The following is a 12,980-nucleotide window of genomic DNA, read 5'->3' as shown; positions in this document are numbered from 1 at the left end:
GAAACTCGAAGTAGCCAACATTGAAGAAATTGCAAATCAGGAGCCCGCCTGAAGAATAGGGTGATGAAACTCAAGTCAAGACTTCAAAAAAAGCTGCATAGATAGGTTTTTGTAATTTCATTTATGTTTTAACTTGTAATTTTCATTTTTGATGTAATGACAGAGCCGCAGACCGGAACCTCGACAGAAATATATGACTTATTATATATTTCTCTTAATTTCTCTTTAATTTCTACAAATTAACAAACTTATTATTTCAATTATACAAACTCTTAATTTCTCCTAACAACATTTAGTTTAAACATGAAGATTCTTGTAAATTAAAACACATCATGTAGAATTTTTTGTTGCAACTAAGATTCGATTTTTTTCATGTTAATTTACTACTATTTTTATTTTATAAATATTTTCTTATCGATTAAATCGAAAACTGAACAGTTAAGGATTAGAATATGATAAACCGAAAATCGATAAAATATATCTTATTGGTTTGGTTAGTGGTTTAGCATACTTAAAAATTGATAAACTGAACCGATAATATGTAAAATCGAACAGAACCGATTGATGCACACTCCTGAGTACAAGATGGAAGGGCGGGATTAACTAGTAGAGGGGCCCACACAATCAACTCTCAGTGTCAAATCAAGTTGGGAGTGTTGGCTGTGATACTACAGTAGCTCTCAAGAGTAACAACATTGCCACGTCTGGCCTCTGCGATAGTAAATGGAAGAAATTTGGAACCATCAAAGGGCTTGTAAAGCAAAGGATGATCTTCATCAACAAGTTCTTCTGGGACTTTTATGATGTGTCCTTCTTTAGGAATATTGATAAAACCTATAGAATACCTCTCTTGATTTCCCACTATCACTTGATGAGTGGGACAGTGCAGTTTGCCATTTGGAAATACCTGCAATTAAGTTATAATATATACACTAACACTAACAGTATAAAAAAATTGAACTATATATGTAAGTTATTTACATTATCTTTTGGTTATTTGAAGCCGTGACATGTTACTACATGTAACTTAACATTAGGGCCGGGCATATTTTGGTTTAAATAAAAAAAACCGAAAAATCAAATCGAAATTTTAATTTTAGTTTGGTTTTTCGATTTTTTGGATCGATTTTGGTTTTCAATTTTTGAAATTCGATTAAACGGTTCGGTTTTTGGTTTTTCAAAAAAATAATTCGGATAAACCTATTAACCGAAATTCTATAAATAATTAATAATATATATATTTTATTATATATATAATATTTAATATATAATAATATAATATAAATATATAATAGCAACCCTAATAACTAATAAGTAATAGCACGCCACATATAACTAACAACATACATCGGTCCAATAGTTGAACAATCGATCGAACCATAGACCGCCGGCGAGATCGTCGTCTATACAACAACACCAGAGCCGGCGACCAAACGACCATTTTGGGCTGCAGCTTGTAGTGCCGACTGTGGTCTTTCCGACAGCGACCACTCTTCCGAGTTCTGACTGTTTACGCAAACTTATGCATAATGAAGTTATATATTATGTTAAACTTATGGTTATATCATTTAGTTTCATCCATGTTGAATTGTTTATTTCTGGGATTGAAAAATAAGTTTGAAATATTTTTAAAAAAAATATATATATATATTAATTTTAAATGTCTAGTCAAAACAAAGAGAGATTCACTACTTTAATCTTCAAAATCGAAATAAAAATTTGAAATAACCAAACCGAATTTGTAGAAATCGAACTAAACCAAATTTATTTTGGTTTGGTTACGGTTGTAATTTTTGTCAATCTGAAAATCGAAAAACCAAACCGATATTAAACCATCAAACCGAACAAACCGAATGCCCAGCCCTACTTAACATGATAGTGTGAAAATAGCATACATTATCAACGGACAAAACTTGAAATCTATATTTATTTACTAGACAACTAATTCCCCACCACTACCCCCCCCCCCCCCCCCCCCCCCCACCCCCCCCCCACCCCCCCCCCAAAAAAAAAGACCTAGCTACTACTACACTATTATTAGTGGTGAATCCAAGATTTGATTGAGAGGGTTTGAAAAAAAAAATGTCCCTAATAATAGTTGTACCCGGACGTATAGAACCAGCAGAGGCTTAAAAAAATTAAGTTGCCTGCTCGCCTAGCGGGAGTCAAACATGAAACATGGAGGATCAGAGGGGCTAAAGTAGCGAGCCCAAATCCATTGGGCTACCTATCATCTTTGGTTCAAGGGATTCCAAAATAATATATACTTAGAAACATAAAAAATCTACCCTGTATATATGACCGTATAATTTTTTATCGAGGAGGTTCGGATGAACCTTCTGGCACCCACCTAGGTCCACTGCTGACTATTATTATCACTACCTGGCTACTACTAAACTATTACTATCACTGCCACCATTAATATTTATATAAATATTTTTGGATCGATATTTTTTTTGTTTACCTACCAAACACAATAAAATAAGTAAGAAATTCTCTTAATTTTCAAGAAAATATTTTTTTTATACCAAACACACCCTAAGCTTTGGAAAAATAACTTTAATTTTGGACAAAAAGAAAAAAAATTAATATCAAAATATGCAAACTATAAATTGTGAAAGTTTAAGCAATTAACTTGATGAAAAAAGAGTTTAACTTTATGCATAATCATCTGTGTAAACATTTTTTGTTACTTTGTCCAGCAATCCACAAATGTACACACATGTACACAACAACAACTACAACATAAGTATACATGTAATGACCTGATTACGTAAAAATTATTTATACTAACGGTATAAATTAAAAGAACTTACTTTCAAATAGTCACTGACGAGGATCAAGTATGAATGAGGTGATGAGTATTGAACATCAATCCATTGCCCATTTTTGTCCATTATTTGCTATTTGAAGCCCATTAACAGTACATGGAAAGAAAGAAGGATCTGCACATGGTGTTTATCGAATTGGAGAAGGCATACGACAAAGTTCCTAGGGAAGTTCTTTGGAGATGCCTAGAGGTGAGTGGGGTCCCGGTGGCGTATATCAGAGCAATCAAGGACATGTATGATGGAGCTAAGACCCAGGTGAGGACGGCAGGTGGTGATTCTGAACATTTCCCTGTCCTGAGAGGGTTACATCAGGGATCTACTCTTAGCCCGTTTTGTTTGCTTTGGTGATGGATGTGTTGACGCAGAGTATTCAACGCGAGGTGCCCTGGTGTATGCTTTTTGCAGATGATGTGGTTTTGATTGATGAGACTCGGGGGGTGAATGATAAATTAAAACTGTGGAGAGAAACCCTTGAGTCTAAAGGGTTCAGGTTAAGTAGGAGCAAGACCGAGTATTTGGAATGTAAGTTTGATGGCTCGGGGGAGGGGGATAACGTGGTAGTAAGGCTGGAGTCTCAGGTGGTGTGTCAGAGGGATAGTTTCAAGTATCTTGGATCCATGATTCAGGGGAATGGTAAGATTGACGAGTATGTCTCTCACCGTATCGGGGTGGCATGGATGAAGTGGAAGCTCGCCTCGAGGGTGTTGTCTGATAAGAAGGTGCCGCCCAAGCTTAAAGTCAAATTTTACAGGGTGTCAGTCCGCCCAGCCATGTTGTATGAAGAAGAGTGTTGGTCAGTCAAGAACTCTCACATTTAGAAATTGAAGGTGGCAGAAATGCGGATGTTGCGTTGGATATGTGGGCTTACTAGGGGTGATAGAGTTCGGAATGAGACTATCTGAGAAAAGGTTGGAGTGGCTTCTGTGGAGGACAAGATGCGGGAGGTTCGTTTGAGATGGTTCGAACACGTGATGAGGAGGGGCACAGAAGCACCGGTTCGTAGGTGTGAGAGGCTTGCTTTGGATGGTTTTAGACGGGGCAGGGGTAGGACGGAGAAGTACTGGAGAGAGGTGATTAGCGGGACATGGATCAGTTACGGCTTACTGAGGACATGACCCTAGATAGGAAGATCTGGAGGACGCGTATTAGGATGGAAGGCTAGTGCCATTTTGGGTAGGTAGGGTAGGGAATTACTTGGTGGGTGTAGTATTTTTATTATGATTTCTTGTTGCTTGTAGTATTACAATTGTTTACTAGTCTTTGTTTACTCTTTCCCTGTATGTGGCGACTCTATGTTTTGTCTTGTTCTTGGTTTTTTGGTATGACTTTGATTACTATTCCTTATCTTGAGCCGGGGGTCTATCGGAAACAACCTTGCTACTTCCTCGGGAGTAGTGGTATGAACTGCGTACATCTTATCCTCCCCAGACCTCACTATATGGGAATACACTGGGTTTGTTGTTGTATTTGCAGCCCATTAACATGTTTATCATATTGGCTTAAAATTTTTGAAATTGTTTTGTCAGTATGAGGAGTTAATCCAACATTTTTCTCCCCATCTTTAGGTGGTCTATACTTGAGAAGACCAAGTAAGTAATCACCTGATTTTTTATGCTCATTCAAGTAATTTTCCAAACCCAATTTCTCAAATATCATTCTTCTTATCATATCTTCAAATTCTGATAATTTCTTCGCGTAAGTAAGCACCAAATCGCTGCCAAATTAAACACAGAGATAACTTCTCGTTTAGAATTTTACATAATAACAAGTAATTGCGAGTTTACAAGCTTGATGAATATAGAGCTCATCCAAGAGAATCAACAAACATCTAACTTGAAACTTAGCCTTCTTGTTCATCAATTACTTTATTATTTTATTACTTTATGATAAAATGAGAGATAATTTTGATCGCTTGGAGCAGGGCTCAATGATTGTTGCGGAGTATGAGACACGTTTACATGCTTTGTCTAGATATTTTTAAGCTAGTATTGTCACCAAGTCTGCTTTTCATCCGCAAACAGATGATCAGGTAAAGCATACAATTCAGACATTGAAAGATATGTTGAGACCATGTGTGATGGACTTTAAAGAAAATTGGGATGATCATTTATGCTTCTTGTTCCATTTCTTAATATAGAATGGAAAAAAATTCATCATTTAGAAAATAGTTAACATTTAGTGATGGAACAATTTTATAGCTAGACAACAAAATTTTACGATTGGCAGAAAACTTGTTAACTAAAATAAAGAGAAAATGCTCTGTTTTCATCTTAAACTATACACGAAATTGCTGAGACACGTCCGAATTTTAGGAGGGTTCTATTACCCCTGGACTAATTAAAATCGTATTTTTGGCAACCTTAGTGTCTACGTGGCACATATGTGACACATTCATGGACCTTCAAATTTCAGTGTGTTGATTCACTGATGTGCCACGTATATGCCACGTAGGCACTAAGGTTGTCAAAAATATGATTTTAATTAGTCCAGGGGTAATAGGACCCTCTTAAAGTTCGGGTGTGTCAGTAATTTCATGCATAGTTCAGGGTGGAAATAGAGCATTTATTCTAAAATAAATTTAGCTACAGATTAACAACGAAATTTATAGTTAATTTCAGCCTTTTATTTGTGATTATTGATTACATACCAGAATTTAGGGTCTCCCTCAGGCCAAAGAAGGTTGGAAAAATTCTCAATAACACCATGAATAAGAACATTCTTAATCACCAATCTCTCATAAAGTGGTACTCCAGGATCATCCTTAGAGTAACTTGCATACACATTTTGTGAGTTTCCAAATTGTAGTTGAAAGTTCTTTGACTTTTTCATATAATTTCTTTTTTGGAATATCTTCATCAAGTAAAGCCTCAAAACAACCAAATTCTTCTAAAGATTTGTAAACTTCATCTCTCACTAAAACCCATTTTTCACTTCCTTTTTTCCACTCAAATGAGTTTCTAAAATATATAGTTGGAACCTTCAAAGACATCTTAATTCGATACATATTCTTTTATTTTCTCCTCTTTCTCTTTGTTGTGGGTGTTGTTGTTATTCACTTGTGTGTATTTATAGACAGAACAAAATAAATACTTCCTCCGTTTCAAACAGAATGACATACTTTCTTTTTTAGTCTATTTCAAAAAGAATGATTCCTTTCTTTTTTGACAATACTTTAATTTCAACTTTTCACGTTGCATGTTTATGACCACAAGATTAAAGGGCATTTTGATACATTTGACACTACTTTAATTTAAGACCACAAGATTCAAAAGTCTTCTTTATTTTCTTAAACTTTGTATCACGTCAAAGTAGGTCATTCTTTTTTAAACGAAGGGAGTAACAATTTTTAAATTATTATAATATGATGATCAGGGTGAAAATTAAATTATTATTGTACATACAAATATTTTTAAAATAACATTTTTCTTGTATTACCGAATACAAGAATAAAAGTAAGAAACCACTTATTTTTCTATAAAAACGTTTTCATGGAAAAAATTTGGCTCCATAACGAGCAGGGGTGGAGCTACCCTTCAAGTAGGGGTTCATTCGAACACCGTTCGTCGGAAAATTATGTTATATATATAGTTAAAATTATTTTTTATGTACATATAGTAGATGTTGAACCCCCTTCAGTTAGTTCGTATGTTCACTAATGAACCCCTTAACAAAAATCCTGACTCCACCACTGATTGCGAGCGCATAAAAGTACGACATTAAAACTATCATGCATGCGCAACCAAAAGGTAGCAGGTGGGGTCAATTAGGAAAACTAAAAAAAAAAAAAGAATTCGAGTGCACTACAGCTTCTCACGCATTATGTTGGTCAAAGATCTTATTGTTTGACTCCCCAAAAAAATCGCGACAAATAAAAAAGAACAAAGGGAGTAATAGCAAGTATAAAAGAAGGTGGACTATTGGATAGTAAATGCTTGGAAAAAATAATTTTGCATAAATTTACAAAGTCTAAAAAAGTTAATATATATCTATAATCTATAATATATTAAAAGTGTAAAGACCCTTAGAAAAGTGAATCGAACCCTTTGCCCTTTATTAAAACACTACACAATAGACAAAATTATCTTTTCACCTATTTTCTTGAATTTATAATATTTAATATTAATTATATTAAATATCTAAAAAAAAAAAAAAAACAAGAAGGTTTTCTACATATAGATGAATTCCTAAATTTTTGGTAATATTTTGTTGGGTGTTTTTACTATTTTTCTTAATTTAGGACTCCTAAATTTCATGGAAAGAAATTAAAGATTCTAAAATATATGGATTAAATATGCATTGTAAACCTAATCGGTATTTATACGGTTTTTTTTTTTTTTAACGTTATACTTTGTTTTCTTATAATATACTGGACATTGAATTCTAATTGTTTGATTATTTATTCATAAAACGCGATAAGAAATCCTAAAAATAGGTCTAAAAGTACTCCTATTAGTAATTTAAGAAAATCCTATAAACTAGGTTTTAAAACTCTACTATTTTTTAAATTTTTAAAATTTTAAAATTAACAAATATTTTCCATAACTGAACAATGTACTAAAGTCCATAGTTTTAGTAATCATACGTGTATGTTTTTTTTTTAATGAATAGGAGTATATTTTTTTTGTTTAAAAAGAAATTAAAAGTCTACATAGTTAAACTAAAAATGGAACCATAAACGTCTAAAGAAACAAAATCTAAAACTCCTATTTGTATGGGTTTTAGTTTATTTGGAGTTTATAAATAATTTATGAAAAAAATTATATATCTACCATATTTAGATAATTTTTTTCTTGAAGAAAAATATTTTGGACATCTATAAATTAAGTATTCTTCCTTCCTACAACAATACAGTGGTATCTACAATGAACATAAGGAGCAAAAAAATATTTATATTTGGTCTTAGATTAGTCGTTCTTTATTGTTTGATTTGAAATTCGTTTACATCATGAAATATATTTTTGTAATATTTGATTTGCTTTGTAGGTGCATTAGTTTTTGTAGGTATCTTGAAGATGGATGATGAAAAAGTCAAAATATCAATGAATTTCTTAGTAATATAATTTTTCGGCAATGGGCGAAGCAACACATAACTTTCATTTAAGCTTACATATTATTGCATCAGTTTATTGTTCAGTTTTAATAAGCTTACGTATAATGATCTTGTGTACAAGATGATTAATATTGCATATGTTTCACAAGTTTTGATCTGATATTATGGTTCAGGTTAAGTTTCAAACAAATAAGTAGTAGTAGTGAAAAAATTATAGCAGATTGAGGCAAAGGTGATGAAGAATTCAATTCTTGAATGGGATCTACGATAAGTTGAAGAGCAAGCATTGCCTATGGCTATGAGGGTGGTTGAAGTAGCTGGAATGATTCTCTTACAAAAAATTTGTTCTTCATCCTTTGAGGATTCTCTTACATAAACTTTGTTGTTCATCCTTTGACGTCCTGACTTAAAATGTGATAGCATTTCACCTGCTTAATTTGCGTTTTAATGTTGTCATCAGAGCATATATGAATTACTCCATATGTCATATTGGGAAAGTTTTTTTAATTTTTTTTTTGTCGTTCTATAGCCTTTGTAGTTTTTCTTAATTTAGTTGAAGTTGGTTCAATGCTTTTATATGGCTTTATAATAATATATTAATTTTTTATTAAAGTATTTTTCGTTTTTTAATAAGATCAACAAAGTTGTTTATTAATCAAAGTATTACTTTTACAATATCTAAGCAATTTATATAATTAAACTCATTAAAATGAGGTACACGTACGGAGCGCGTACCCTGAACTAGTTTTGTATAAATGTACAAAGTCTAAAAAAATTAATTTTGCATATTGACTTATGGACTCCCTAGCCGATTAGAGGCGGCTAAATAGAATTAGAAATTGAAAGTCGAATTTTAATAAAAGATCTTAAAACTTTTAAAAAAAAGAATCCAAATTTTTATTTATTCTTTTTTCTAGTTTCTAAAAATGCAAAATTGTTAATTAACTCTTTTTTAATAAATATCTTCCAATAATTTTGCAATTGATAATATACACAAGATATCCATTTAACCTTTCTTGTATGCATCATTATGCACTTCATAGCATCAACTTTTTTACCAACATGGATTGTGGTGCAGAGGATGAAGTTGCTCTACCCTTAACCAGAAGTCGAGGGGTTCGACCCTGGGCATGGAGAAAACTCTGTTAGGAGCGTTGCCATCTTAATGGGTCCTGCAACGCGCGATTTAAATTAATCGGGACTCCAATGCAAACACCGGACACCAAATGAAAAACTAAAAAATAGCATTAACTTTTTGCTATCTTATGGTAAAGAGTTGGGCATGTCTAACAATTATCCCTATTTGAGTAGGTTAGGCGTTATGTACACCTCCTTCATATTCTTTAATTTTTCTACAAAAATATTTTCAGGAAAATATTTGTCTCCATAGCGAGCACATCCTCATGCATGCGCAACCAAAGGGTTGCAGCTTGGGGGTCAATTAGAAAAATTTAAATAAATAAAAAAAGCAACCTGATGCACTAAAGCTTCCGCTATACACAGGGTTCGGGGAAGGGCCCGACCACAAGGATCTATTATACGCAGTCTTACCTTGCATTTCTGTCGAAAAATATTTTCAAAGCTTGAACCCGTGACCTCCTGGTCAATTAGAAAAACTATCAGTCATTTAATTATACAGAAGGGGAAGATAGTGTATATAGCTGGTGCATATACGTGGCTCGACTCGAGCCGATTTTGCACTAATATGAAATCAAACCAATTAAGTCAATTTTAATAATATAAAACTAATTAAAATAAGCAAATACGTTCTTCGGTTCTTTATCGATTCAGCTTTTATCAGTGTTTTGTCACTTTTTTAATATGTAACATATACTAATAGATTTTGGAGGTTTAGAGACAAATTCTGGAGTCTAAAGGGTTCAGGTTGAGCAAGATCAAGATGAAGTAATTGTAATGCAAGTTCAATGGCATAAAGCATGAGGATGAGGTGGTAGTGAATTTGGATTCTCAGGTTGTTTGTAAGAAGGATAGTTTTAGGTATCTTGGGTCTATGATTTAACAGAATGGAGATATTCACGAGGATGTCACTCACCATATTGGGGCAGGGTGGATGAAATGAAGGCTCGCCTTGAGAGTTTTGTATGATAAGAAGGTGCCTCCAAGATAAAAGGCAAATTCTATAGAGTGGCAGTCCGTCCAGCTACGCTGTATAGAGCGGAGTGTTGGTCAGTCTAGAACTCGCACATCCAATAGTTGAATGTGACGGAAATGAGGATGTTGCATTGGATGTGTGGACTTACTAGGGGAGATAAGGTTAGAAATGAGACTATTTGGGAGAAGGTGTGAGTGACTTTGATAGAGGACAAGATATGGGAAGTGAGGTTGAGATGGTTTGGGCATATTATGAGGAGGGGCACTAATGCCCTAGTTCGTAGGTGGAAAAAATTGACTTTGGATGATTTTAGGTGGGTTAGAGGTGGGCCGAAGAAATACGGAGAGAGGTGATTAGACGTGACATGGAGTGGTTACAGCTTACTGAGGACATGACCTAGATAGGAAGGTATGAAAGATGTGAATCAGGTTAGAGGACTAGTGCGTGTGGGTGTAGCCTTGCTAGTAGTCGCACGGCTTTGTGCATTGGTTGGAGTTTCTAGCTACGGTTTGATAGTGTATAGTAATACTTTATGGGCGTTTTATTTCTGTTATTTCATCTTGTTTCACTACACCTTTGTTTACTGTCCATTTTTCCTGAGTTGAGGGGTCTATCACAAACAGCCTCTCTACCTCTTTGAAGGTAGTGGTATAGATTGCATACATTCAGTGGCGGAGCCTTGATTTTCATTGAGCGGGTTCAGAAATAAATTCATGAATTAGTCGAAGGGGTTCAATATCTACTATATATGCATAAAAATATTTTAAACCATGTAAAAATAGTATAAAAAAAGGAGTACATGCACCATTTCCACACTAAACTATAAACGAAATTGCTGAGACCCACTCCAATGAATTCATAATATGCATTTGAAATATATATTATTATAAATCACTTAACTATAGTGCATGATTAATAAATTATTGCATATAATTATGTGACAAACAAATCTAGCTTAGATTAAATGAACCAAAAGTATTGCTAATAATTAACTATAGTGCATGATTTATAAATTATTGCATATAATGTGACAAACATATCTAGCTTAAGATCGGACGAATCAAAAGAATTGATCAACAACATCCTGGGGTTAAAATAGACGTCTAAAAAAAGTCAATTTTTTATACAAATCTCGAAAAATTATGTTCACATGGCTTTTGAGAAGCTAGAGAGCTACTCCCTTTACGTATGTCGTGTTTATGTCTTAAAAGATATAATTTTTTTAATGAATATTTATATTATTTGTCACACCCCTCTTTTACGTACTCCTAACAATTTTTGTTTATTAAAGTTCGAAAGGGTTTTAATTATTAATGTGACAAAAGATGAAAATTTATTTCGAAAAATAATTATTTTTAACAATCAAAACTCAGAGTCGCCACTTGGCATAATCTAGTGTGCCAAGTCACCATTAGAAAATTCTTTTCAAAACCATTTGACTCTTTAAACTGGTCTGCGAACAGAGATTCCAGCTAAGAAATTTTGTTGACCGAGGGGAAGGTGTTAGGCACCTCTCGATCCCGTGGTTCAACCACGGTCGCTTGGTAGAATATATCAACTATTTTGGCATTACGAAATGTACAAACCCTACAAAAAGCACGCAAAACAATCAAAACAAAACAATCCAAAATGTAAAGTCCAGTCCAATTATACAGTCCAAAAATAAATAATGCGGAAATATAAATCTATTCTACCCTAGACTAATCCTATGCTACGCTCTACCGCTTCACCCGACGCCTCGGGCCTTCACCACGAACATCTTTTAAGTACAAGGTACTTCGGGGCATTCCCCGAATAAATCAATACAAATCCTTCGGGGCATTCCCCGGCCAAATGAGTACAATTTAAACTTTTCGTGCAATAAAGTAGAAAGTACCATTCATGCATATATTCAAACACTCCAACAAATCATTATTTCTAAATTTGACTACCCGGCCTACATTTGCCGATCCAAGTTCAACATATCACAATTCTATCATGTTTAACATTATCCATGCATCAAAATTAATCAACATTCATTTTAGCAATTTTTAATTCCCACCCCCCAATTCTATTTTAACACAAAATTTCTACAATCACGATTACCATTCCAACAATCCACGATCACTATAAACTCAATATCCATCATTCACATCACACACAATCGTAACCAATGAAATCAACAACCAATCAATACAAACAGTTATTCATCACCAACGAAGATCAAACCACACACGAACATCCAAATCGAAATACGAAACATCCCAAATAATAAAATAGATAAGAGAAAGTGTAGAGTTGGACCTCGATTGAAGCTTTTATTGTGCCAAAATATGTGATCAAAAGACAAAGACGGATCCAAAACTCTCGATCTGAACCCTGATAACCAACAACTCCAAACTCGATATCGAATTCAACCGGACAGATTGGAAAACAACGAAAAGCCTCACAATGAATGAACCACAAACCCAAATAGAAATCAAAAAACAACCCAAGATCTCAAATTTGAAACCCCAAACCATCGATTTCCAACTAACCTTGCACGAACCAAACCAACTCGATATCGAGAAATAGCAAACTCGGATGGATTTAAAACCCTAAGAAATAAGAAATATAAAAAGAACCGAGACTAAAATTGTGAAAAATCGAGAAGACCCATACGCGAAATCTCGTCGGAACCAACTCGAATTTCGCCGGAATCGATGGAAAATGGGTTGGGTGTCGTTGATTGGACACCGACTTCACTATTTTGGTGAGATTCGGATTCTCCGGAGAGAGTTCAGGTCGTACCGGTGCCTGCTGCCGTCGCCGGAGAGAGGTCGGGTCGGGTCGATTGTGATGGTCGCTGGAGAAGGCGCTGGACGACGGAGGAGGCCGAATCTGAGCGGCGGCTGGAGGAGCAGCCCGTGCTGGCCTTTTGAGGAGGCACCGCCCTGGGTGGTCGGCGTTTGAGCGGAGGAAGAGGAGGACGAGAGCAGGAGCTGCGCTGGCGCCGGCGCTATTGTCG

General features: G+C 34.6%; 1 pseudogene; it reads right to left on the bottom strand.

Annotated features, from left to right (window-relative positions):
* Positions 1–3,949: 3,949 nt before the first annotated feature.
* Positions 3,950–5,845, bottom strand: LOC107851875 (annotated as a pseudogene).
* Positions 5,846–12,980: the final 7,135 nt, after the last annotated feature.

This window comes from Capsicum annuum, chromosome 5, assembly GCF_002878395.1.
Source record: "Capsicum annuum cultivar UCD-10X-F1 chromosome 5, UCD10Xv1.1, whole genome shotgun sequence".
NCBI classification, from domain to species: Eukaryota; Viridiplantae; Streptophyta; class Magnoliopsida; order Solanales; family Solanaceae; genus Capsicum; species Capsicum annuum.
Note: the sequence above shows the minus strand (reverse complement) of the source record. Positions and strands in the feature narration are given on the sequence as shown.